The sequence below is a fragment of the Chelonia mydas genome, chromosome 1 (assembly GCF_015237465.2).
Source record: "Chelonia mydas isolate rCheMyd1 chromosome 1, rCheMyd1.pri.v2, whole genome shotgun sequence".
NCBI classification, from domain to species: Eukaryota; Metazoa; Chordata; order Testudines; family Cheloniidae; genus Chelonia; species Chelonia mydas.
The window spans coordinates 18,756,026-18,780,364 of NC_057849.1; the positions used below are offsets into that span (position 1 = coordinate 18,756,026).

General features: G+C 43.2%; 1 protein-coding gene across 1 annotated transcript in view; it reads right to left on the reverse strand.

The window, feature by feature from the left end:
• Positions 1-24,339, reverse strand: part of TENM4 (teneurin transmembrane protein 4) — a 1,747,045-nt gene that overhangs the window by 1,207,393 nt on the left and 515,313 nt on the right. The window contains exon 4 of the mRNA XM_043528206.1: positions 11,465-11,539. The gene's annotated coding sequence lies outside the window, so the exon portion shown is untranslated. The remainder of the gene's footprint in view (positions 1-11,464; positions 11,540-24,339) is intronic.

Consider the following 24,339-nt stretch of genomic DNA (forward strand, 5'->3'; position numbering starts at 1 on the left):
TGGGAAGAGACTGTTGCAAGAACTGGAAGTGTAGGACACAGGGTAAACTAATATAAAGTTAGTTCACATGGTAACAGAGACATGTCCATGAAAGACTGAATCACAAAGGGAGATGTTTCTACTGGGTTCTGAAATTAACAGGATTTCCTCTCCCTGTATTAGGAGCACTTAGTTATGGTTTTTTATATAGACTCAAGTTTGAAAAGTTAGAATTTAGGGACACCACAGAAAAAGTAGTCAAGATGAATGGAGACCAAAGCCATGAATGAAAATGTCAGCAGGAGGGCAGTCAAGATAATGCCCAAGGTTGGTGATATTTGGAGGCGATAGCAGGCAGACAGAAGAGATGTGAGTGAAAGGAACGTCTGCAATCAAGAGCGTTCAAAGAAAGAGGGCTGAAATTCAAGCTTGCTTCAACTGCAATCTGAAAAAGATAAGTATTCCTTTCTGAACACTATACTAGGCTGTTTAGATGAGATAATTTGGGGTTGGATGAAGCATAGCTGGAAACTAGGGATAGAGCCAGGTGGCATGAAAGGAGGATGCAGAACCCCTTCATACAAGGATTGTTTTATTCTTACATGTTTGGGGTACTGTGATAGTGCCACATATATACCTTGGCAGACAAATTGTAATACAGAAGATGCATGTTTCCCTAGTGTGAAATCCCTCCCTTGCAGAAGTGACTTAAACCAAAATTTTAGCCAGAGCCAAACTATAAAATGTGCAGTATCCAGTGCATCTTTTGTTAGCACTGAAGAGGTTGAAAAGTTCCTAAAAGTAAAAAGCAATTTGAACTTCCACAATTCAAATGTCTTCAACATACATAATCAAGAAGATAGATGCTTTATTCTTAATTGGATAGTATGGATTCTTTTTTTCTTATCTCTATTACTGGAAAGTGCTATGAGTGGATTTTCCAGAATGGTGCTATAAAAATAAAGATTGATTGATTAATTCTATACCTACAGCTAGGAAATGTCTTCCAGGAATGTTTAGAGGAAATGAAAGTGCTCTACAAAGAGAGCCAGTTCGACATATGCATATTTAGGAGGAAACTTGACAGGTAGCTGGTACTTTCAGCGGTATAATTCATGTTTTCCTTATTAATTTCTTCCCATGATCCTGAACTGGGAGATGATGATCATATTAGCATTGCAAGATGTCTTAGCGAGACTGCTTACATACCCTGCTAATGATCTGCATTTGCTATTGCAGAAGAAGTTAGATATATGGGATACACACACGTGTGAATGAATCAAAAATAAGATTGTGGAAAAATATCTAAGTAGGCACATTAGGCATCACAACTGTAACCAATCAGGCTGCTCATAGGGAGTTCAGCTGTTAAAAAATAGGTCAGTGTAAATTATTCCCTGCCTGGCGTGGCAAGTTGCTTTTGTCACTAATATTGCATCTGTGTATTTTAACCCGTTCATCGATCTATTTTACTATATTTCATTATATCAGATGAGAAATTTATTGATTGTGTTTACAAGAACAAGAAGTAATTTGACTAACTTATTTCACAGTTGCAGTTCAGTCATAAATAATCATTCTAGAGAATTGCAAACTAATCTTCACGCAAAGAGATTTTCAAGATGCCCTCTCTCTTGTCCTTACAAGGCTTTGCCACCAGTTTAGTTATCTAGATTCAGTCCTGCTTGTGTACTATAATGCATATAATTATTCTAAATATTTGCTATGGATGAAGGAATATTCATTGGAATTTACATTGAACACCGAAAAAAACAAACAAACAAAAAAACAGTCCCATGTGCTTGCCATATAAGCAACATTATTTTCATTAAATCCAACTCGTGGAGAAAGAATCAAAGTAACATACTGATCTGTTGTTTCTTCAGTGTATTTCTCTCTGTAGAGTAAAACACTTTCGTTGTTGTGTTTATTGATACAGGGAATAAAAGTATAAGAACCAAGATTCACTTTTGCTATGACATTATTTCATGGTTAGTTAATGTGATGGGCACGGAAAAAGCAGCCTAACAAACAGCAACCTACAAAAAAAAATCAATGTAATCAATCTTCGGCTTTGCATAATACAGTTCTCTCCCCCATCTTCATAAAATGATAATTTTCTTTTTCGTGCCATTGTTTGTTTGTTTTTCCTGGTAGCTCTGCAGATGGATGGATGGATGCAAAATGCACTGTAGTCAAGGTTTTTTATTTCCCTTTATATGATGAAATTTGAGAACTTTAAATTGAGGCCTGTCAGTATGGGCAAAAAGAAATCAACAATCACTATCCCTGGTATTATTGTTTGCAATTCTTTCTGTTATTTTGGACCTCCAAGACAACATACCTTAATGCAATTATTGAAAACTATTTTACCGATTAGGCAAGCAGGCACAGGTGACCATAGGTGCTGGATCTAGGAGTGCTGCAACACCCCCTGGAAACCCATTATATACAGGGTTTACAGTTTGATTTAATGGCTCTCAGCACCCCCTCCATACAAATTGTTCCAGAACCTCTGCAGGTGACATGAATGGAAAGATTTACTCTCTGACATCATCAGACCTGTAGATACTTCTGACAACTTAGAGGTGGACACTGTTGTATGACACCAAACTGAATTTAAAGTATCTTTCACATTGTTTGTAAGGAGCAGTAGACTAATTATATTGAAGTATTGCACCGTGAAGGCATTGCAAACATGTCTTAAGGTGCCCCAGTGAGAACAGCTGTAGAAGAAATGTAAAAATTAGGGCTTAAAAATTATTTAAAGAAAACATGCTAAGGTTTGTTGTAACAATGTAGATAATGGTGTGGGGGAGAACACTCCCCACCATGCTAATCAGCTCCCCTGTCTGTATCCACCTGTTGTCTCTAGTCTCATTTTTAGATAGTAAGCTTTTTGGGGCAGGAATTTTCCTTTTGTTGTGTGTTTGTTCAGTGCCTAGCACAATGGGGTCTTGGCCCACAAGTGGGGCTACAGTAACATTACTCATAGTAAACATTTATACTAGCCACCACTTGTGGGAGCATGTAGGGTATGTGTAGCAACACACCACCGTGTAAAGCAGGCGGCGTCTACCTTGCAGTGTGTAGCGACACATGTCAATGAAAGTCTCTGGCAATGGGGCAGGCAGCAGGGACTACCCCCATGGACATAGCCTTTCCCTGCTTCCCCCGCCCCGCCACAGACATTTCCTGTGGTGATGAAAGGCTTGGGTAAGGGGAGGCAGCAGGAAAAGGCTGTCCTAGGGATGGCTGCCCACCCCCTGCCAGAGCTTTTGCCAGCTGCTAGAATCTTTTCCTGTGGAGGGGAAAGGCTTCAGCAGCCAGAAGGCAGCAGAGGACTACACAGCTAAAAACAGCAGTGTAGAGGGGATGCACAACTTGGGCAAGTGGACAGCATGTAGGGTATGTACTCACATATAGATCCACACCCTACAGGCATGTCTTATTCCCAGGGCTGGTATTTTGGCACCCTTTCTTTGAGTCTGGGTGCCCTGGGGTTGGGTGGACGTGTGTGTGTGTGTGTGTGTGTGTGTGTGTGTGTGTGTGTGTGTGTGTCATAGCTCCTTGTACAGTGATGCCTCCCCACATGGCAATGGGGGCAGGGAGTGGGGGGAGGGATGTGTGGAGCTTCCAGCAGCTGGGTTGGTTCCTAGAGGTGGGTCTGACCCAGCCCCAGGAGCAGCCCACGCCAGGGAAGAGGAAGTCCCATCCCTCCCAAGCCCAGATGGGACTAGCTGCTGGAACTGGACACTCGTGCTTGCGGGTTGAAGGGGCTTGGGCTGGCTGTGTGCGAGGGGTGAATTGACCATGGTGCCTCCCTGACCACAGTGCCCTGGGCAGTCGCTCACCTGTCAGGCCAGCCCTGCTTATTCCACTTGCCTAAATTGTGTCACATGAACCCCATATATTTTCACTGGTTGCACTGCATGTCTTCTTCTGACATGTGTTATAGAAATAGTGTAAGGCAATGGTCCCAAGCTTTTTACTAAGGCAACCCACCAACTGCATTTTGTCTTTTTTTGTGACCCACCATTACAAACCTTTGCCCTCCACCTCAGCACCACAACCCTAATCCCGGCTCAGTGTGGAGGGGTGGTCCTGACTGTGTGTGGGTGTGTGCAGGGAGGATGTCGGAGAGCAAGCCCACACCATACTCACCCTGCCCAGTGGCTCCTATCCTGTGGGGCTGTGCCCAGCTTCCCGCTCCAGGCATTGCTATGTGACGGACGGGGTTGCATTGCCACTCAAGTTTGGCCTAAGCATTCCTCCATCATGATAGCGGAGTCATTGGGCCAAACCTGAGTGGCGCTGCAACTGTGTACCAGGTCCTACCACCAGGGGTGGGGAGCCGGGCCCCGCCCTGAATGTCAGGAGCTGACACGGCAGATTGAATGCAGGACAGGTTTGCTGTCCAATCCCCTCTCTCTCCAACCCATGCTCTGCCCTGGAGCCACCCCTCTGCCCTGAGTCGGGAGATGTGTATGTTTGCCTAGTCCAGGGTCCAGAGATGGGTTAATCTGGTGGCCCTGGGTGTGGTGATTTATCTGGAACCTTCCCACAACCCACTGGTGGGCTGGGATCTACCATTTGGGAAACACTGGTCTAAGGCCAACATTGCATGATTTCAAGCACTTGAGCCCATTATCAAACAGAAGTTGTATTCGTCTCTGTCTCACAAATACCTTTGGAAACAGCAAGGCCTTCTGAAATCCTCATTTGTCAAACTGAAGTCACAGATACTCTTCATGGTCACACAACTATTTTAAAGCCTAAAGAAATCCAGAAATCAAAAGAGCTTAGAAGAAGCAGCCCTTTGAAGAGAGGGAAAAGCAGACCTATAAGCCATTACTGTCTAACAAACTATATTTATGAACAGCATTGTAACTAATGTCTCCTGTTAACTGCAGCCATCACCTTCGACTGTCACATCACAGAGACACAAGAAAACAAATAGGCCTTAAAACCCGATTTTCTATCAGACAGTAATACCATTAGCCACTTTTAAGCATTCTCCCTTCCATGGTATATGACTCAGTGCATACTTTTAACTTGTATTAAAACAAAATTTCTTCAATTTGTGTTTCCCCTGTCCCAGGAGAGGTATGGACTGCAATTTTTCAAACTGTAATAGGCTTTGATACTGCTGGAATTTATAACTACACCAAGGTCCCATACTCCTTGAACCATGACTTAGTCGTCCCAAAGAGGATAAGGAGAGAAGAGGCATGGAGAGTTATCCTGACATCCTTTGAGCTGGCTCCTCGCTAACTTCAACGTGAACAGACTGAAGTTTCTTGAGCTTCACCCTTGCAGCCAAATCCTAGTGTTGTCAACTTTCATGATCTTATTGCAACTCTCACATTATTTGATGTTTTTCTTAAAGCCCTCGCTCCTGGATTCATGTGATTATTTGAGAACCTCAGCTTTCATTTATAAAAGATGTTTCTACATCTTATGGTTATGGAGGTAAGCTGTACAATGAACCAGACTAAAAATAAGAAGTTTAAATTTAAAGAACCCCAAATGTATAATTTAAAAAAATCTGATGTTTTGGGGTCTGACTCATGATTTTTGAATGCTTGAGATTACTGACAGTACTGAAATCCAGAACCTACATACTGTGTGTAGCTAACTCTGACACAGAAATAGAGGGGTGTAGCAGAATTGGCAGTAATAGAGATTTGTAGACTCAGCCACTTCAGCCATGTGTTACAACCCTCTGCAGAGGCTATTCCTGCCAGGGTCATAGAATCATAGAATATCAGTGTTGAAAGGGACCTCAGGAAGTCATCTACTCCAACCCCCTGCTCAAAGCAGGACCAATCCCTAACGAAATCATCCCAGCCAGGGCTTTGTCAAGCCTGACCTTAAAAACTTCAAAGGAAGGAGATTCCACCACCTCCCTAGGTAACACATTCCAGTGCTTCACCACCTTCCTAGTGAAAAAGTTTTTCCTAATATCCAACCTAAACCTCCCCCACTGCAACTTGAGACCATTACTCCTCGTTCTGTCATCTGCTACCACTGAGGACAGTCTAGATCCATCCCCTTTGGAACCCCCTTTCAGGTAGTTGAAACCAGCTATCAAATCCCCCCTCATTCTTCTCTTCCGCAGACTAAACAATCCTAGTTCCCTCAGCCTCTCCTCATAGGTTATGTGTTCCAGTCACGAGATGTGCAAGCACTAAAACAAGCTGACCATGTATTGTGACGGGGCAAGGCCAGATGGCTATAGAAAAGTAGTGGGAGACAGATATATTAGCTCCAGGCTAAACCAATCCCTGGTACCAGGATAAGTGAAATGGCAACTGCTCCAGGTCAATTAAGACACCTGGGGCCAATTAAGAACTTTCCAGAAGGCAGGGAGAATGCTAGGTTGATTGGGACACCTGAAGCCAATCAGGGGCTGGTTGAAACTAGTTAAAAGCCTCCCAGTCAGTCAGGTGGGTGTGCATGTCAGGAGCTGTGGGAGGAAGTTGCGCTGTTGGAGAAACTGAGTAGTACGCACCATATCAGGCACAAGGAAGGAGGCCCTGAGGTAAGGGTGAAGTGGAGCTTGAGGAAGTGAGGACTGCTGTGGGGGAAGTAGCCCAGGGAATTGTACATGTCATGTTTCTAAAAGGTCAGCTACCATAGCTGATACTATTATGGTCCCTGGGCTGGAGCCCGGAGTAGAGGGTGGGCCTGGGCGCCCCCCCTCCCCCTTTACCCCCTGATTAATCACTGAGACTGGGAGACAGCAGAGACTGTGCAAGGAAGGATAACTTCTCCTCACCTCCCTTGCTGGCTAATGATGAAAATGACTCAGTAGACTGTGACCCTTGTCTCTAGAGAGAGAAGGGTTATATGGAGGGTCAAAGTGAGCCTCTGAGGCTAGCGAAATCTGCCAGGAAACGCGGGACCCACAGAGGCGAGGACAGAGCTTTGTCACAGTATCCATACTTCAGACTCTGTCCCAGAATGAACCCATGACACCTACAGACTCGAGGGGAACCAGAAGTTTAGCGCAAAAAGTGTACTTCAACTGGTTCTCTTTTATTCCATTGCATATAATACGGTTCCTGAATTTGGTCCCAGATTTACTCGACTATTTCATCCTCCATATTTATTAGAGATTGGAAAACTATGACTATGAAGAGATCATCAAAATTAAGGATTAAGAGACGAAACCACAGCAAAAGTTTGTCAGAAGTACAGTAAAAAGGCTCTTTTGAACGACAGATATAAAGGTGAAATGAATAAGAATAAAGCACATCTGTGTACAGAATTTTTTTTTTTTACACTGACATGTTCATTTAAAATCTAAGAATATTGGCAGCATTGTACCAAAAACAAACAAACAAAAACCCATTACAGTGACTTGGTATAATATTAGGAGGGTTGCATATATTTGGAGTACCAAATACCAATTAATATAATGGAGAAAAATAGTTTCCTTCTAAATATGGTGCAACTATAATACAAAGAAATAATAATAATGACAATGGTAGAAATTATATTTGTGCCTGAACACTACAAATTCATCAACTAGCCAGACTTGTGGTCCTCCAATGCATTCTGATTCTGTCACACTCACCATATATAAGGAGTGTGTGTGTGTTAACAGTCCTACAGCAAAGTAATTTCCTTGCCATAACTAAAGTCATGATTTCTGACAAAAGCCCTGAAATTTCACAAAGATTTACTTTTCCCATTGACTACAAAGAGACTTGAGGACATGCATAAAGTTTGTTAACCACATGCTTAAGTGCTTCGCTGAGCAGAGGTGAACTGAAACATGCACTTAAATGCTTCGCTCAACAGGGACCTTTCCTAAAACAAGACACTCCCCCCCCAAAAGGGAGCATCACCAGCTACAAAAACACCTTCTAGGATATCCCAATTCCTCTTTAGAGCACCTGCTGGGGTAAACCAGGTGAAATTTAAAGACCTGTGTTATACAGGAGGTCAGACCATATGATCTAATGGCACCAAACTCTATGAATCTACAGAGGTGGGAGGGAAATCTAAACCCTGCCTCTGCCAAGGTTTTATTCCAGTTCTCCGTATATGGCTACATCAGTCCACCCAGGAGAACTAATAAAGATACTTCTGAAGCACAAAATTATTGTTTTTTAAATGGACCAGATTGCACCAAATGGCAGATGTTTTCATAAAACAAATTCCTGGGAGAGGACACCTCTGTCTCTCTTACAAGGCCTTGCTTCCCAAGCTCTTACTCAGATCACACTAGCTGAAGACGGTGCTCTGCTACCAGCAGATTTGGTATAATTTTCACGAACACACAGTATCAACATTTCTGTATAAGCTTGTCTCCTTCTGCCTTGGTTAGGAAAAAACATTTTCTTTGGTTTAAGTGGAAAACCAATTAATAGATTTTCCACTCTCTCACCTTTCACCCCTCTGAGGTCAAAACATCCACTTGTGCCTTTTAGCAAATGTTCTCCAATAAAGACAGGTTTATTTCATTATGCAGAAGATGCAATAGGATTGATTCTACTTTTATTTATATCTTGTATACATACCTTGCACACATGTACACAACACCCACTGAAATCAATGGGAGTTGTGAGAGACCCATATTGTTAATGCTGGTTTATCTCACCTTGCAATTATTTGGAGTACAATGATTTTCCCTCCCCCTTCCACTCTTTGAGCTTTAATGGAGAGAAAAAGCAGGGCATCATAAACCACATTAGCTACCAGGTCTCAGGGTCACTAGAAGCCTGGAATGAATATACAGACTCAATAAATCATGAATACCTTCATTCATATGTGGCTCGATGTCTTCTGATAACTAAACAATACCCAGATACCCCGTATCAAATATGCACAGAGTGTTGTGTAAATCTGCTATTGTGGACATTCAAAGATTCTAGAACCAAACTAAAAACATCTGTTTGAGGACATTATACTGCTACCCGAGCAATATGCTGTCATTCTTTAAAACCAGGGGGGCTCATACTGCACTTGATTGTAATGGTATAAATCCATTGAATCAATGGTACATTGCTGTAAAATTCACCAAATCAGGCCCAACAACTTCTGAAAACCACCTAAGTGGAATCAGCCTTTCAGTTTTATGAATTCGTCCTCACTCCAATACTACCTAACCTGTTCACTAACTAACATGTGGACATGGGAACATCATTTGAAATTTTAGGAGTGTAGTTTTATTGAAAGAAAGAGACTCTGTGTGTGTGTGTGTGTGTGTTTTGAGCTTCTGTGTTGCATCTTTGATACAATCTGTCAAGTTGCATCAAATCAACTCAAGTTATATGTTAAGATGTAATAAAATGTGACCAATGCAATCAAGTGCAATAACATAACACGTTAGCAGAAGAGTATTCCTGACAATTGTGAGTAAGGAAACTGCAAGTTAGGCATCCCAAAACTTTAAAGAAATTACTTTCTTTGTTCTGTATATACTTTTAGAAGAGAGCTCACACCATGACAAATTTTTTTTGACTGTACTAGGTAAAACATTGAAGGTCACATGCAGGACAGCAACCCTGAGTAGGGTGAAGGAGATAAAAGATTCTGTGACATGGAAGGTCACCACTGCTTTGTCCCAACTTCAGAGCTGGGAAGGCTAATTTGTGAATGCTGAACTAGGTAGCCCTAACCTGAACATCAGGAAATCTAGACAAGCATTTGGGTTTCCTGGCAATAGTGTCTGATTGATTGAATAGAATATTCCATGAAAGAATACCTTAACTGAGGCAAGAATAAAACCAACATAGAATATCAGGGTTGGAAGGTACTTCAGGAGATCACCTAGTCCAACCCCCTGCTCAAAGCAGGACCAATCCCCAATTTTTGCCCCACATCCCTAAATGGCCCCCTCAAGGATTGAACTCACAACCCTGGGTTTAGCAGGCCAATGCTCAAACCACCGAGCTATCCCTCCCGTAAAAGCACAGTGCATGATGTACTATTGCCTATTCACTAGCTGAGAACCACCGTGTCAGATTCCCAGGGTCCCCTGCTGATGGGAATTCCAGTGGAATGCCATATATAGCAGCACACCTGTAACAAATCCACATGTTGCAGACAACTGACACAATTACCGAATGAAGCATATAGACACAAACGCCTGGGAAACCTGGGTTAGAACTTTTACCCAATCAGCTACAACAATGCAGGCCTCCAAGAATAGAGATATAGGAGAGCTCTTGCAGCACTCAATAGCCATATGTCTCATTTTCTCTGTGGGCCAACACTTAAAACCAATATATTACACTGACTGTCCCTTAATATCCATGACTGTGTAAAAAAACAGAATCACTGGTTTAATCACAAACCATACGTAGCACTAGAAGCTAGTGGCACCTGGTTGGATGCTGAACTCCAATCCTATTGCATATCTCATGAGAACAGTGCTTGAAGGATTTACCAAGGAAGAGCAAAGTAAGACGCTAATCACTGGAAGATCTCTATGGACAATCTGTCTCAGCCTCTTACTCTGTTATTATATTACTCAAGTGTAGCAGTGCACTGTGATTTCTTCAGCACAACCTGCCACAGGCTGGTTATGTTTTTAGGGTAAAGTAGCCCCATGCAGTACATACTGGTGGCAAACTCAATATATACTGCAGAACAGCTTGTTTAGTTCTAGGAACTGGACCTGAATCTGTGTTTAACTTAAATTTAAGCACCCTACTTTATTCAGTGTGACTTATGGTTGGGATTTTCAAAACAGCTTAAGGGAGTTAGACACTCAACTCCCATTGAGTTTCACTGGTATTTGGGCACTTAACTCCTGATAGTTAAGAGCCTTTGAAAACCCCAGCCTGTATCTTTACACTTACGACCCTCTGACTGCTGAATCAAGTGTATATTTTCACTTTGAACTACAGGCCTTACCTAAGCAACTCCGATACATTTCAGAAAATGCACCTTGGTTAAGAAATATATTAATCCCAAAACCAGTCCTAAAATTACTCTTATGGGTAAAATTTTCAAAAGCTCCAAAGTCACTTAGGATCTTAAGTACCACTGAAAAAGCAATGGGATTTTGGCTCCCAAGTCACCTAAATCCCAATGACTTTTAATGTGAATTAGTGTACTGTGTCATGTAGGTGCTTTTCAAATTTTTACCTAAAATTGTGGAGTGTTCAAAATCTCAATCTGGATCCTGGGGCCTTAAAATTCCTTCAGGATGAATTCCATTGAAATAACACACATCTGCTGCACAAAAAACAATCCCTTCCTACAGGGCTGGTAGAATTTTAAGGGTCTAGGCCTCCACTTCTCAAACAAAGCCAAGACAGGCCATAAGGGCTATTATGTCAAAATAAGATGCTGTAACAGTCTTTATAGCATGCAGAATTCAAAAAATTACCTCCAGTTTCTAAATGAAGCATGACATAGCCGAAGAAAATGAGCACAAAGAGGTAACCGCAAGCATCATATCTTCCATCACAAAAAGCTATAGACCCCAAACTTATACAAAAATTAGAGTCAGTCATTTCTTTACCTTAATTACAGGTTTTCTTCAGTGTCCAAGAAGCATAGAGCAAACCATATGTCAGTGTGGCGAAATGTATCCATCCTAGGAAGGAAAAAACATAAAAATTATTGAAATTTTAAAGATACAGTTCATTTTGTACCATATTAAAATTAAAATCCATGACAAATGTCCACATCTAATTCAGAAAAAACAAAAACAATGCACATCATTATAAGAATGTTTTAAGATCGTATTACTTACGCACAGACCACAATCGCATGAGCCATGGAGTTATTTTGTCAAAACTGTTTTAAGAGGACATCAGAAATGTAATTGCTTTCTATTTTAGTCTGTGTAATTTTTCTTTATTTGATTTATATAGAAGGATTTCTTCCCCCCTTTAATAAACTTTTATATGTGCATACCCCCCCACACCAAATTATTATTATTACAAATAATAATAATTAAAATGACTCTATTATCACAGTGTCTAGGAGCCCCAGTAGCGGACCAGGACCCCATTGTGTTAAACACTGAATAAACAGTCCCTATATCAGAGGCCTCTCAAGATAGTCTGCTCTAGGCAAAACTTCACTGTGCCTCCCACCTCTTACAACAGTGGTTCTCAACCAGGGGTGTGATGGGTGAGCCATACTTTCTGGAGAAGCACGGCAAGCCTTCTGATAGTTTGGTGGTAATGCTAGAAGTGGGGAGGGCCAAGCACCAGGCTGCAGCACCACTTGCTCAGCCTTGGACTGGGTGCCAGTCTGTCATGAGGGGAGAATGGAGTGAGCAGCCAGGCCAAATTTGAGTAAGTGTTGCTGCGGCCTGGCACACAGGGTCACTGCCATAGGTGGTGGATGGCTAGAGCTGGAGGGGGCTAAGGCCCCCCCGCAAATCTCAGCCATCCCACCACCCGCATGCATAGCCCAGCTTGGCAAGTGAAGCCCGCCTCCAGTGGCACCAGGACCAGCTCGGCACTGAGCCATGAGACTGCCAGGAGCAGGACAAGCAGGGAGAGGCCCTGGAGTCTTATGAGGGTGGTGAGACAAGTTTGCAGGATCTGGATAGTGTGTTGCAGGCAGAATCCATGCCAGTACCAAGCAAGTGAACCCTATCCCTTGCGCGCACGTGTGTGTGTGTGTGTGGCGGGGGAACTGAGTCCGTTCCTCTGAGGTGCCTATGAGTGGAGCTGGGGCTGGTGCCAGCTAGGGAGGGATGGACGGGGCAAGCGAGACTGAGGGGAGGAGAGAAGAGGCGAGAAAAGGGAGAAGGAGCTGAGGATGAGGGAGCCAGACAGCCATAGCCAGCTGTATTAACGGCACTTCCACACAGCTCCCTGTGCTCCCAGCCCCCATCCGTCCCACCCACCCACTTCCCCTCAACCCCCCACCAGACACCTCCATATAACCCCCTCCCAGAGCCCTCACCAACCCCAATCCACCCCTCACAGCCCCCACCCAACCCCCTCCATAGACTAAATAACCCCATATAGCCCCCAAGCTGTCCTTCCTACACTTCCCCTCAACCTCCAACCAGTCTCCATTTAAACCCATCCACCCCCTGCTACCTCATCCCCAAACACACCCAACCCTCCAATCCCCCCAAATAAACCCAAACACCACAATGCCTCCTCCTGCCAGTGCCCCACACATCCCACTTCCCCACCACACCAACCCGCATCTCCCCAAATAAACATCCCATAAACCATCATCCTGCCAAACCCGCTCTCCACTTTCAAACCCCACATCTCCACCCCAATCCTCCTCCTGCCACTGCTCACCATCCCCCCAAGACCCATTCTCCAATAACTGCCATCTTAAAACCTCATCTATTCCCCCATCCCTCACCATCACCAAACCACTTCCCTCCTCCCAACCTCCCTCTTCACCCCAGCTGCTCCCTCCCTGCTTCTTACTCCTCCTAGGGCCCTTTTGCTGCCCCCAACACCCGAATCCATCTACCCTAGAGATCAGCCCAAATGCCCAACTCCTGGCTGCACCAATGCCCCTCTTCCTTCTTTGATTGCTCCAGTTCTCTATGGCTCACCCAGGAACACCCCTCCCCACCTCAGCCCCCAACCCCTTTAGCCTTGGCATCAGTACCCACCTTCACTTTGGAACGTTATGTGGGGTTGGTGACCTTTTCTCCCCCTGCCCCCTTCTTGTCTTCTTGGGGTGGTCAGGTGGCTAACTTGTCCCTCATTCAACAAACCTGTGAGTGCTGGGGCAGGGAGCTGGGCCCAGCCCTGTGGGGCAGGAGTTGTGGCTGCAGGGTGAACTCACTCTCCAACATCCCTTTCCACCACAAGCCTTTCCTCCATGCTGGATACAGACAGTGACCTTCCCCGCAACACACACATACCGAGATCAGGACCTGATACCTTGACTCAGCCTTTATTTTCACCAACTGAATCTGGTCGCAGCTCCACTCAGGTTTGGCCCAGCCACCACTCGGTCATGACAGAGGGGCGGCCAGGTCAAATCTGAGCGAGTGGTGTGACCTGGCACACAGGATTGCAGAACCATTCAAGTTTGACTTGGCCGCCCCTACTGCCCTAGGCAGAATCTGCACCTTGAGACAGCTGCCTAGTTTGCCTATAGCTAGATTGGCCCCACACCCATGTACAATTTACAATGTAACAATTTAGACCAATCCAAAAATTCCACTCACTCAAGGGACTGAATCCACCTCCTCAGATAAATATTTAAAAGGGGAGGGGTGCATGTGGAGGGGAACTCTGAATCAAAGCTCTTTCAAGACTTAAGGTCTCCTAAGGTCATCGCAATCCTCAGGGATGATTTAACTTTCAGTGGAGACAGTACGTCTAGAGGGCACCTGACTTGGAGAGAGAGGGGCTGATTCTTCGTTGTCCTGCTCTTCGTCAGTCATTTATACCAGTACAGTGAATGTAAAATGCTACCACTCTGAGTGGATAGTGCTTCATACTCACGTTGTACTAGCATAAATGATGGTAGGAAGATGAATACTCAGGCCCAGAGCAATTTGGATGGCTAGTTGTACCTGTGAAACTCTTCCACAAGAGCAGAAGATAAGATCAAACCCATCTGTCTGCAAAACAACTTGCAAGCCCCACCTGCATTTAGTAAAGCTTCCCCATAACCGTAAGAGTAATTTCATTTAAAACAAATAACCCATTACTCCACCTGTCCTTGGAATGAGGTAGTGAAGATTAATGACCCAAAAATAAAAATAAAATCAGAGTAGAAGAATAGAAAGGAGAGATGAAAAAATCTGACCTGGCTACAGACAAGTCAGGCACCATGGTGATTGTGAGAGACAGTCAGGCGGTGACAAGTGCGGTATAAATATTTAAATATGTGATAGGGCTCCTTGGAATTTTGGGAGCTTTTGCAGGACAGGAAAGGATCTGAAGTTCTCATTCAAGTTCTCAGAGATTAACTACTCCTTCAAGTTCAGTGACCTGTCAGACCACAAACATGAAAGGGCCTAATTTTCCAGCTTCAGTTCCACAAATTGTGCAAGGTCAGCTAATCTCATTAGGCTGCTGCCATTCCAGGCTAAAATCTCATGAGATCTTGGAGCCACTGAATATGAACCAAAACCAACCTTCGAATTCTAGTCTCAGTCTTAATCTTGAACTAACCGCTACGCATTCAGTCCATCACTAGTTTAAAGGGAGTCACCACTATCTTGTAACAGTACTGCGCACAGAGAATAAAATCATTAACACAGGAGACTTGTGAGAATAGGTGGATAGTACTTGCTCTGTCCCTGTTTTCCAACTCTTATGCATTATACAGTGAGCTATTGTAATCCAGATCTGACAATGAAAAAAATGACAAACTGCCTGAAAGAATCAGCAACTGCAATTTACAATGGCAATGTTTGTCACTGAAGTTTTGCAGTTTGTTCTTCACACTTAAGGGGACAGGCATACGTGCTGCTTCTGCCTTCCACTGGAGCTCAATGGAAGCTCACAAAATTATCAGGACAACTGGGAAGAGCAAAAGGGACTAGAATAAATGTTGTTTCCATCTACCAGAAAAACTAGAATTCTTTTTAATCCGTGTCTGTTTATTGCATTCAAAAATAGTTATATAATCAGGGGTTTAAAACAGAATTCTTGATATTTACATCACATGCAAGAACCTTTGCCATGGTTAGTGATGGCATTTTCCCTCAAATTAATAGCATGAAAATTAGGTCTCGCTGAACTGATTCAAAATAAAAGAGACATTCGCACACTCTCCTTCTCTGGGTGAATTAAGTCCTTGAAGCACAGATGATCAGGAATTACTAATGTCACCCTGTGCAAACATGTTATAGCAGTGCTTCCTTCTACCACCTCCTGTATGACTGCTGCCCCCTGTACTCTGTCCCTGGCTAGCCACTGCTGGTGGGAACATTCCTACCTCTTCGTGGCAAGGAGAGTGGAAGGCAGGTGAATACATGAGAAGAGTCTGAAAAGCTGGCATTGAAGAGCAGGAAAAATTGCCAAGGTAACATAATGGCTATTCTATATTAACTGAACTTTGGATAAGTCAAATCTTGTATAAAGGGGGTCAAATAAGGTGTCTAAGACAAGATTAAGGTTTGCTGGTTATGATTATGCTATCTGAAGGAGGAGGATAAGGAACTCTAAATAAGGAAAAGGGGGAAAATCACTATGCATTAGTTATAATGGTTCAGCATAACATACTATTAAAGTTGCATTGAAAACTCTGGGCAGTAGGAGAGAGAGATGCAGCCATTGGAAGGGGCCAGAATGATGGCCACTGGTGATGAAGAGGAAGGGAATGGTGATGAGGAAGATAATGGCTAACATTTCAAGTCATCCGGCAAGAGATGGTGTGAGTATATGGATGTGCAGATGTCCATTCTGTAGTCTCTATATACTTGACTGAGAGTGTTTGTGACTTTGCTAAATGTATTAATAAACTATTTGGAAATAGAGAAGAGTTCCGATAGTGTGTGCGTTGCAACCATGCACATCGGGGTTCCCAGCTATATAGTAATTTTAATACTGGGCCTGATCTTGGGGCAAGAACCTGCCAACCCTCCAAGTAATAACTGGAAATTCTTAGGTAATCAATATAATTAATACATAATCTAGAGATCAGGCTACACATGCACCCAGCTGGAATGGGAGCCTGGAAGGCACACAAAGGGAACTTGACTGTGTATGTCTGAATCAGAATCTGTGCAGCTGAGCCCAGAGTTGCTCTTGCATCCTCATCCTACTTGGCCTACCTTCTGCCCCTTCACTGAGGCTGCAATCCTTGCCTTGCAGAGTGGAATATGTAGCATAACAGTAGTTCAGAAAAACCTTGCAGCTTGTAAGAAGTACGTTTCTGTGCTCTGCAACTTTCTCTGTGGAAAGGTATGATGTGCCCTTATGAATGGTGCTGGTGTCTGCCCACGGGAGCTTTCTCTTGGTATGTCAGATATTCAAGTGGGTGCTACTTTCCCAGTCTGCTGATTTATAAGTTGTAAAAGTGACAGCAGCTTCCTATCTGATTGCGAATTACTCATTGTTCTAGCATATTTAAGACACTTTCCAAACCTTTTCCTTAGTGGTTTACTTCTCATTATAGTCAGATGCAGTGATTAAAATATCTTTGATATTGCATTGCAGTTCTCTTCTACATGTATCCATTTTAGTAACATTACCGGGTACACTCCCTCTATAGATGCTTTTGTAAACAATTCAATGGCGGAATTGAAAATCTAGGTCAATTTTTCAACCAAGAAGTGAATAAAATTGCTGTCTGTTGATGTTGGGGAGGACGGGGGAGGGGGAAAAAACACAATCCTTTCCATTGTCAGCTTCTTATATATACCTCAACCTCCATCAGTGTTAGTGACTGACAGTGTGAAATCTCGCTCTCCTATATGTCGTGGCCATTAATAAATGCTCAGCCAACTGATGCTTCATGACAGGTTGCTGCTTATATATTCTTGGAACCACATTCTGCCTTCAGTTACATCCATCCAATCCCAAATTCTGTCCCTCAGTTACATCTCTGCAACCATGCAAGCGTGTGAGGGTGGAATGTAGCCCAGGGAATCTATGCCAAGAAAGAATTCTTGGAGTAGACAGACATCCCCTGAAAATGGGGAATAAATATATCCTGAATGAGGTGCAGTACATACCCTGCCTCCCTAGGTAGGCTCACCAGCCCTCATTCGCTGATATAATTAGTTCAACTAACCTGACAATAAAAGTTCCATGGAGCCATAGTGTTCTTGGAGAGGAAATGATTACCTACAGTGTGCTGGCTGCTGGTCTTCAGAATACATTTGGGATTTAAATAATTCCAGTTTTAATATGATTATCCAGCATAACAGTTTGGCATTGGTTATTATGAGCCAGACTGTACCACCTTTACTCACACCGAACAGTGCTTTTAGTCCTCAGTTAGTCCCACTGAAATAAACAGATATACTTGAGGAGCAAGTCGCTACTCAATGTGAGCAAGCATTTCACCATCTAGCCTATATGATCATGGAATCATCTGAACAAGGCGGGCAGTGTTGTCCAGTGGTTAGAGCACTTGACAGCAAGGCGGGAAGCCTGTGTCCTACTTCTCGCTCTGCCACAGACTCACTGTGCCTCAATTTCCTCATCTGTAAAATGGAATAAAACTACTTATCCTTTATGAAGAGTTTAGAGCTTTTGGATTCAAGCTGCTAATAATAAGAGCTATGTATTTATTCAGATATTATTTCTCTCTTGCAAATTGGTTTCATGAAGCTTTACTTCCATTCAAGGCACTGGGAAAAACCAACATCAAAGAAATGCTGAAGTACAGAGAGTGCATGCACTCAGAAGGGAAGCTGGCCAGACTTGACACAGTTCTGAAATGCAAACAAGAACTGAACATAACAAGCTCTGTAATTCCCTTATGGAAAAAAAATCATAAATATAACATACTAACTTTCCTATAGTTTTTTTGGGGGTGAGGGGGGTGATGCTGTAGAATTGAAGAGAGAATTTTATCTCTATTATGGGATGTTATATGATCGAACAGCACCCCTATGGGAATAACTGACTAGAGAATGAGATCCTATTGGGCAAAAGTCACTAGCGATTGTGTGTGTCTGAGTTTCTTGATGCTCAGCTTGTGATACCTTACAGAGGCCTGATGTTAGAAAGTGCAAAGCTCAAAGTCACCCTTTAAGGCAATACCAAACTGCCGGGCATGCCCCCCTAGAAGGGCACAGAGGAACATTCTGGGGGTGCACACCAGGGCCCAGGCAAGCCCCCACAAGATGTGGGGAAGAAGCGCCACCCAGCCCCACTCTGCCCCTAGCTCCATCCTGGCCCCACAGCTTTGCCCCGGCCGCAACTCACCCCCAGCCCAGCTATGCCCTCATTCCCTCTCCGCCCCCAGGCCAGCTCCACCTTTAACCCTAGCTCCTCCCCCTTCCTCCATTCAGTCCTCAGCTTCGCCTTCAGCCCAAGCTCCTTTGCCGAGCCAACTGTGCAGTAATGGAGGGGATGCGTGGACAGATTCCATTACTGGTAAGGAGGAGGGCGTGACAGGAAAAGTTTGGGCACCACTGCTTTACGGTATCTTGAGTTAGGCACCCAAAAAACTGAGGGATGCAAATTCACCTGTTACTTTTGAAATTCTTAGGCTAGAGATCTGTAGAGCAATTTCTACAGAGTTCTATGGGTTTCATCCCTATTGAATTCTACAGGATATTTCCTTAAGAGATCCAGAATTTAATTAACCAATTTCAAATCATGAAAAAAACCCTCTTGTTAAAATGTTGGTCAAGGGGAATAAGGAAGAACCATTTTGAAAGAGTTTTCACATATACATATGAAATAAAATGTATTGATCCACTAAAAAGGATTACATTGACCCTTGAGGTCAAAGTGACATTTCAGCATGAAGCACCAAACTGCTTTTTAAAACTTGTGCCAGATTTACTTTAATAACGCCAGCATCTTTGACTTTGCATTCAGTAAACAAAGGCAGTATACGTGCACTGAGGGAAGACAGTTCACAGTAATTTTGTCAGCAAAATTGTTACAATAAAGGCCTAAACAACACTTCATCTACCTGTCACTTGTCTTGAAAGGGCAGATTACTTTTTCCTCAAACTTGGCACATCCAATTAAGGTAGACTTACAAGCCAGGCAGGTGTAAAGTGCAAGCCAGCACTTGTTCACATTAGCAATTATCAATGGAAAAATACATAAGTGTTGAGGCTTGGCACAACAGTTACCCTGGCAACCGTTAGCACTTGGAGTCTCAGCGGAGACTAACATGACAGTTTGACATCTTTTCCCATAAAAAGATGATTGCCTTCTCTCTCTTTCTTCCTCCCTGCCACCCGCCCCACAAAATGCTTTTTTGGGGGGCTTTTTTCCCAAAGCTCTCAGCAGTGACTCTGTCTTGTTTAATTTTAGTCTCTATCCTGCAAGCTTCCAGTGCACCAATTAGAACTCCATGTGTCTTATGGACCAGTAGTGTGTGCTCTATGGCAACAAAGCGTGTTTACTGTTTATCTGGCTAAGGTTGTGTGGGAGGAGGGTGGGAGGGCAGGCTTTGTGTTAGTGGCATTGATCTGCAGCAACCAGAGACCTGTTTGCAAAGCAAACTTGAGAAATGATAACATTTCTCATCCTGAAATTCTAGACTATCTAATAATTAATATAGTTTATCTGCAGCATCTTATCTCAATGAGATGCCTCCTCTTGGCTCTGCTTGGAGGCTAGTAATGCATTCTCTGTCATAACTGCCAACTTTTCAAGAAGGAAACGAGGCTGAACCACAATCCAGGGTTACATCTCAGGAAGTGGGTATCACCCCTCTTTACCAAAGTTATGCGTATTTTCAGTTGATGCTGCTCAAAGCAGTTGAACCACCTGTTTCCACCACTGGCCCAAAATATCTCAGGACTATTGACCAACAGGTCACACCGCAAAGTGCACCCACTTACTCAGTGAGGACAGAGGAGCTTGAAAGGGACTAGAGTTTGTTATGGGGTGGGGATGGGCTTTAGCTTGCCAGAGTCCTGTTGTGGGTTGAGTTCTGCTGCAGGCTGCTGGTTGAGCTAGCTGCTAGTTATTCATGCCAAAGAGGCAGAGTACTATGAGGTGCCTTGTCTTTGTGTGCTCGTGCATATCAAAAGATAATAAATCAAAGATTCAAAATGTTGTATAAAATGAGGTTGCTATCTAAAACAGACAGTCCCCTCCCTTTGTTTCCCCCACTCATCTTTCCCTTTTTTCTTCCTGTTTTCCACTCTTCCTTCTACGTCAATTATTCAGCATTCTGGGTTTTCCCTCAGTTCTGACCTTTTTGATTTTTCATCCCTTTTCTTTAATAAAAAACAAAAAAACAAAAATAAAAACTCATTGTTCCTGAAGATTTCTTCCTCCTCTGAATTTACTTGTCTTTTCCTCCCTCTTTTTCTGTTCATAGAATCATAGAAGATTAGGGTTGGAAGAGATCTCAGGAGATCATCTAGTCCAACCCCCTGCTCAAAGCAAGACCAACCCCAACTACATTATCACAGCCAGGGCTTTGTCTGGGATAAGTGAATTGGGGTTGGTCCTGCTTTGAGGAGGGGGTCGGACTAGATGACCTCCTGAGATCTCTTCCCTTAGTCCAGTTCCATCTTCCAAAATGTTTCTCTCTCATTTCCACTCCTCTGGCCACTCAGAATCTCTCCCTCCAAGTGCAGGTGAGGAAAGTGTTTTGGAAACTGTGTGTGTGACAGAGAGGATCGGAGGTTGTTATGCTCCCAAAGCAAGTGAGTGGTTACCCCTGTGCCAGAACATCTATTCTGAAGGCTGTGAAAAAAAAAAAAGCATAGTAAATCAAACCCCAGTATTTAAGGGCAAACTCTGCTGTTAGCTTTTACTATTATAGACTCTGTACCCTTTGACTTCACAGGGTTTTAAAGAGCAGAATTTGGCCCTAAAATAGAACTGAATTGTAAAGCCTGGATATTCATGTGAGCAGCCCTACGATGCCAAGTTCATTCCTAGAGTAGCTCCACTGGTGTTAGTGGGAGCAATAAATCAAAGCAGTACACACTTAGTAAGGTTTCAGAGTAGCAGCTGTGTTCGTCTGTATCCTCAAAAAGAAAAGGAGGACTTGTGGCACCTTAGAGGCTAACAAATTTATTTGAGCATAAGCTTTCATGAGCTACAGCTCACTTCATCGGATGCATTCAGTGGAAAATACAGTGGGGAGATTTATATATAGAGAGACCATGAAACAATGGGTGTTACCATACACACTGTAAGGAGAGTGATCAGTTAAGGTGAGCTATTACCAGCAGGAGAGCGGAGGGTGGGGGGAAACTTTTGTAGTGATAATCAAGGTGGGCCATTTCCAGCAGTTGACAAGAATGTGTGAGGAACAGTGTGGCGGGAGGGAGGGGGGAAATAAAACATGGGGAAATGGTTTTACTGTGAGTAATGACCCATCCACTCCCAGTCTTTATTCAAGCCTAAGTTATTTGAATCCAGTTTTCAAATTAATTCCAATTCAGCAGTCTCTCCTTGGAGTCTGTTTTTAAAGTTTTTTTCTTGAAGAATTGCCACTTTTAGGTCTGTAATCGACTGACCAAAGAGATTGAAGTGTTCTCCAACTGGTTTTTGAATGTTATAATTCTTGACGTCTGATTTGTGTCCATTTATTCTTTTACGTAGAGACTGTCCAATATGACCAATGTACATGGCAGAGGGGCATTGCTGGCACATGATGGCATATATCACATTGGAGATGTGCAGGTGAACGAGCCTCTGATAGTGTGGCTGATGTGACTAGGCCTTATGATGGTGTTCCCTGAATAGATATGTGAACACAGTTGGCAACGGGCTTTGTTGCTAGGATTGGTTCCTGGGTTAGTGGTTCTGTTGTGTGGTGTGCGGTTGCTGGTGAGTATTTGTTTCAGGTTGGGGGGCTGTCTGTAAGCAAGGACTGGCCTGTCTCCCAAGATCTGTGAGAGTGATGGGTCGTCCTCCAGGATAGGTTGTAGATCCTTGATGATGCATTGGAGAGGTTTTAGTTGGGGGCTGAAGGTGATGGCTAGTGGCGTTCTGTTATTTTCTTTGTTGGGCCTGTCCTGTCGTAGGTAACTTCTGGGTACTCTTCTGGCTTTGTCAATCTGTTTCTTCATTTCAGCAGGTGGGTACTGTAGTTGTAAGAATGCTTGATAGAGAGCTTGTAGATGTTTGTCTCTGTCTGAGGGGTTGGAGCAAATGCGGTTGTATCGTAGAGCTTGGCTGTAGACAATGGATTGTGTGGTGTGGTCTGGATGAAAGCTGGAGGCATGTAGGTAGACATAGTGGTCAGTAGGTTTCTGGTATAGGGTGGTGTTTATGTGACCATCGCTTTCTTAGTACCGTAGTGTCCAGGAAGTGGATCTAGACTCCAACGAGAGACTGCTGAATTGGAATTAATTTGCAAACTGGATACAATTAACTTAGGCTTGAATAAAGATTGGGAGTGGATGGGTCATTACACAAAGTAAAACTATTTCCCCATGTTTTATTCCCTCCCTGCCCGCCACCACACTGTTCCTCACACGTTCTTGTCAACTGGTGGAAATGGCCCATCTTGATTGTCACTACAAAAGGTTTTTCCCCCCCCGCTCTCCTGCTGGTAATAGCTCACTTTAACTGATCACTCTCCTTACAGTGTGTACGGTAACACCCATTGTTTCATGTTCTCTATGTATATAAATCTTCCCACTTTATTTTTCACTGAATGCATCCGATGAAGTGAGCCGTAGCTCACGAAATCTTATGCTCAAATAAATTTGTTAGCCTCTAAGGTGCCACAAGTACTCCTTTACACTTAGTAAGGTTAAGCTTTCAGGGCTGGTGAATCTGGCAACTTTGACTAGACTTGAAATTTACTTGAAAATCTTTCTAACCAGGAACAGAAAACAAAAGTCATTGCTGTTATCTAACATGCATTCCATTTGATTGAAAGAGTTCACATCTCTAATACTTTCAGAATTGACACCTAACTCACGTTGGCCGAGATACAGGCCTCCTTCCCTCCTCTTGCTGCTTTTTGGATGTCACTGCAATCCTTTCCACAACGACATAATTTAATTTTAAAATCATGATGCTGTAAGTACTTGAGAAGCATTTAAAGCCATTCAATCAGAGAAAGGTCACGTTAACATAAATATTGAAAAGAAGGATAATTAGGCAAGGAAAACAGCAAAAACACATTAAAGAGAAATGAGGCAATTTTAAAATGTTAACATCCTAATTCAGTAATGTTTACACGACATTTAATAGTTTAATTTTCAACAAGAGTTTCAGTGGAAAAAAAAATAACTAAGGAATTTAGGAAGGAGCATTATGTGGTAAAAAATGGCATTGTACAAGCTTTGCTATTTGGAGATAAAGTGAATTGTCTGAGCCTAGTTACATATAATTCTAACAGGCCAAGTTGGAGTCCCTGCAGAATGGAGCAATACTCTTATTAATATGAACATATATAGTTATTTAGTGATACTCAAACCTGTGACTTTCTGGATATTTGGCTAAGCCACCAGATATTCCGCTGTTTATCTGAATTATCAAAGCCACATAGGCCTGCGGAGACTGGCCAAGGACTCTCCCAGGATTGCTAGTACTGTACTTTGTAATTAGAGATGGATTAGAAATACAGAGTGAATATATTCTCTCACAATATTCTGGGATGTCCACTTCTGGCCCCATCTGGGATCAGAAAGTGCATACTAAAGGAATCATAAAATATCAGGGTTGGAAGGGACCTCAGGAGATTATCTAGTCCAACCCCCTGCTCAAAGGAGGACCAATCCCCAGTTTTTTTTCTTTTTTGCCTCGGATCCCTAAATGGCCCTCTCAAAGATTGAACTCTCAACCCTCGGTTTAGCAGGCCAGTGCTCAAACCACTGAGCTATCC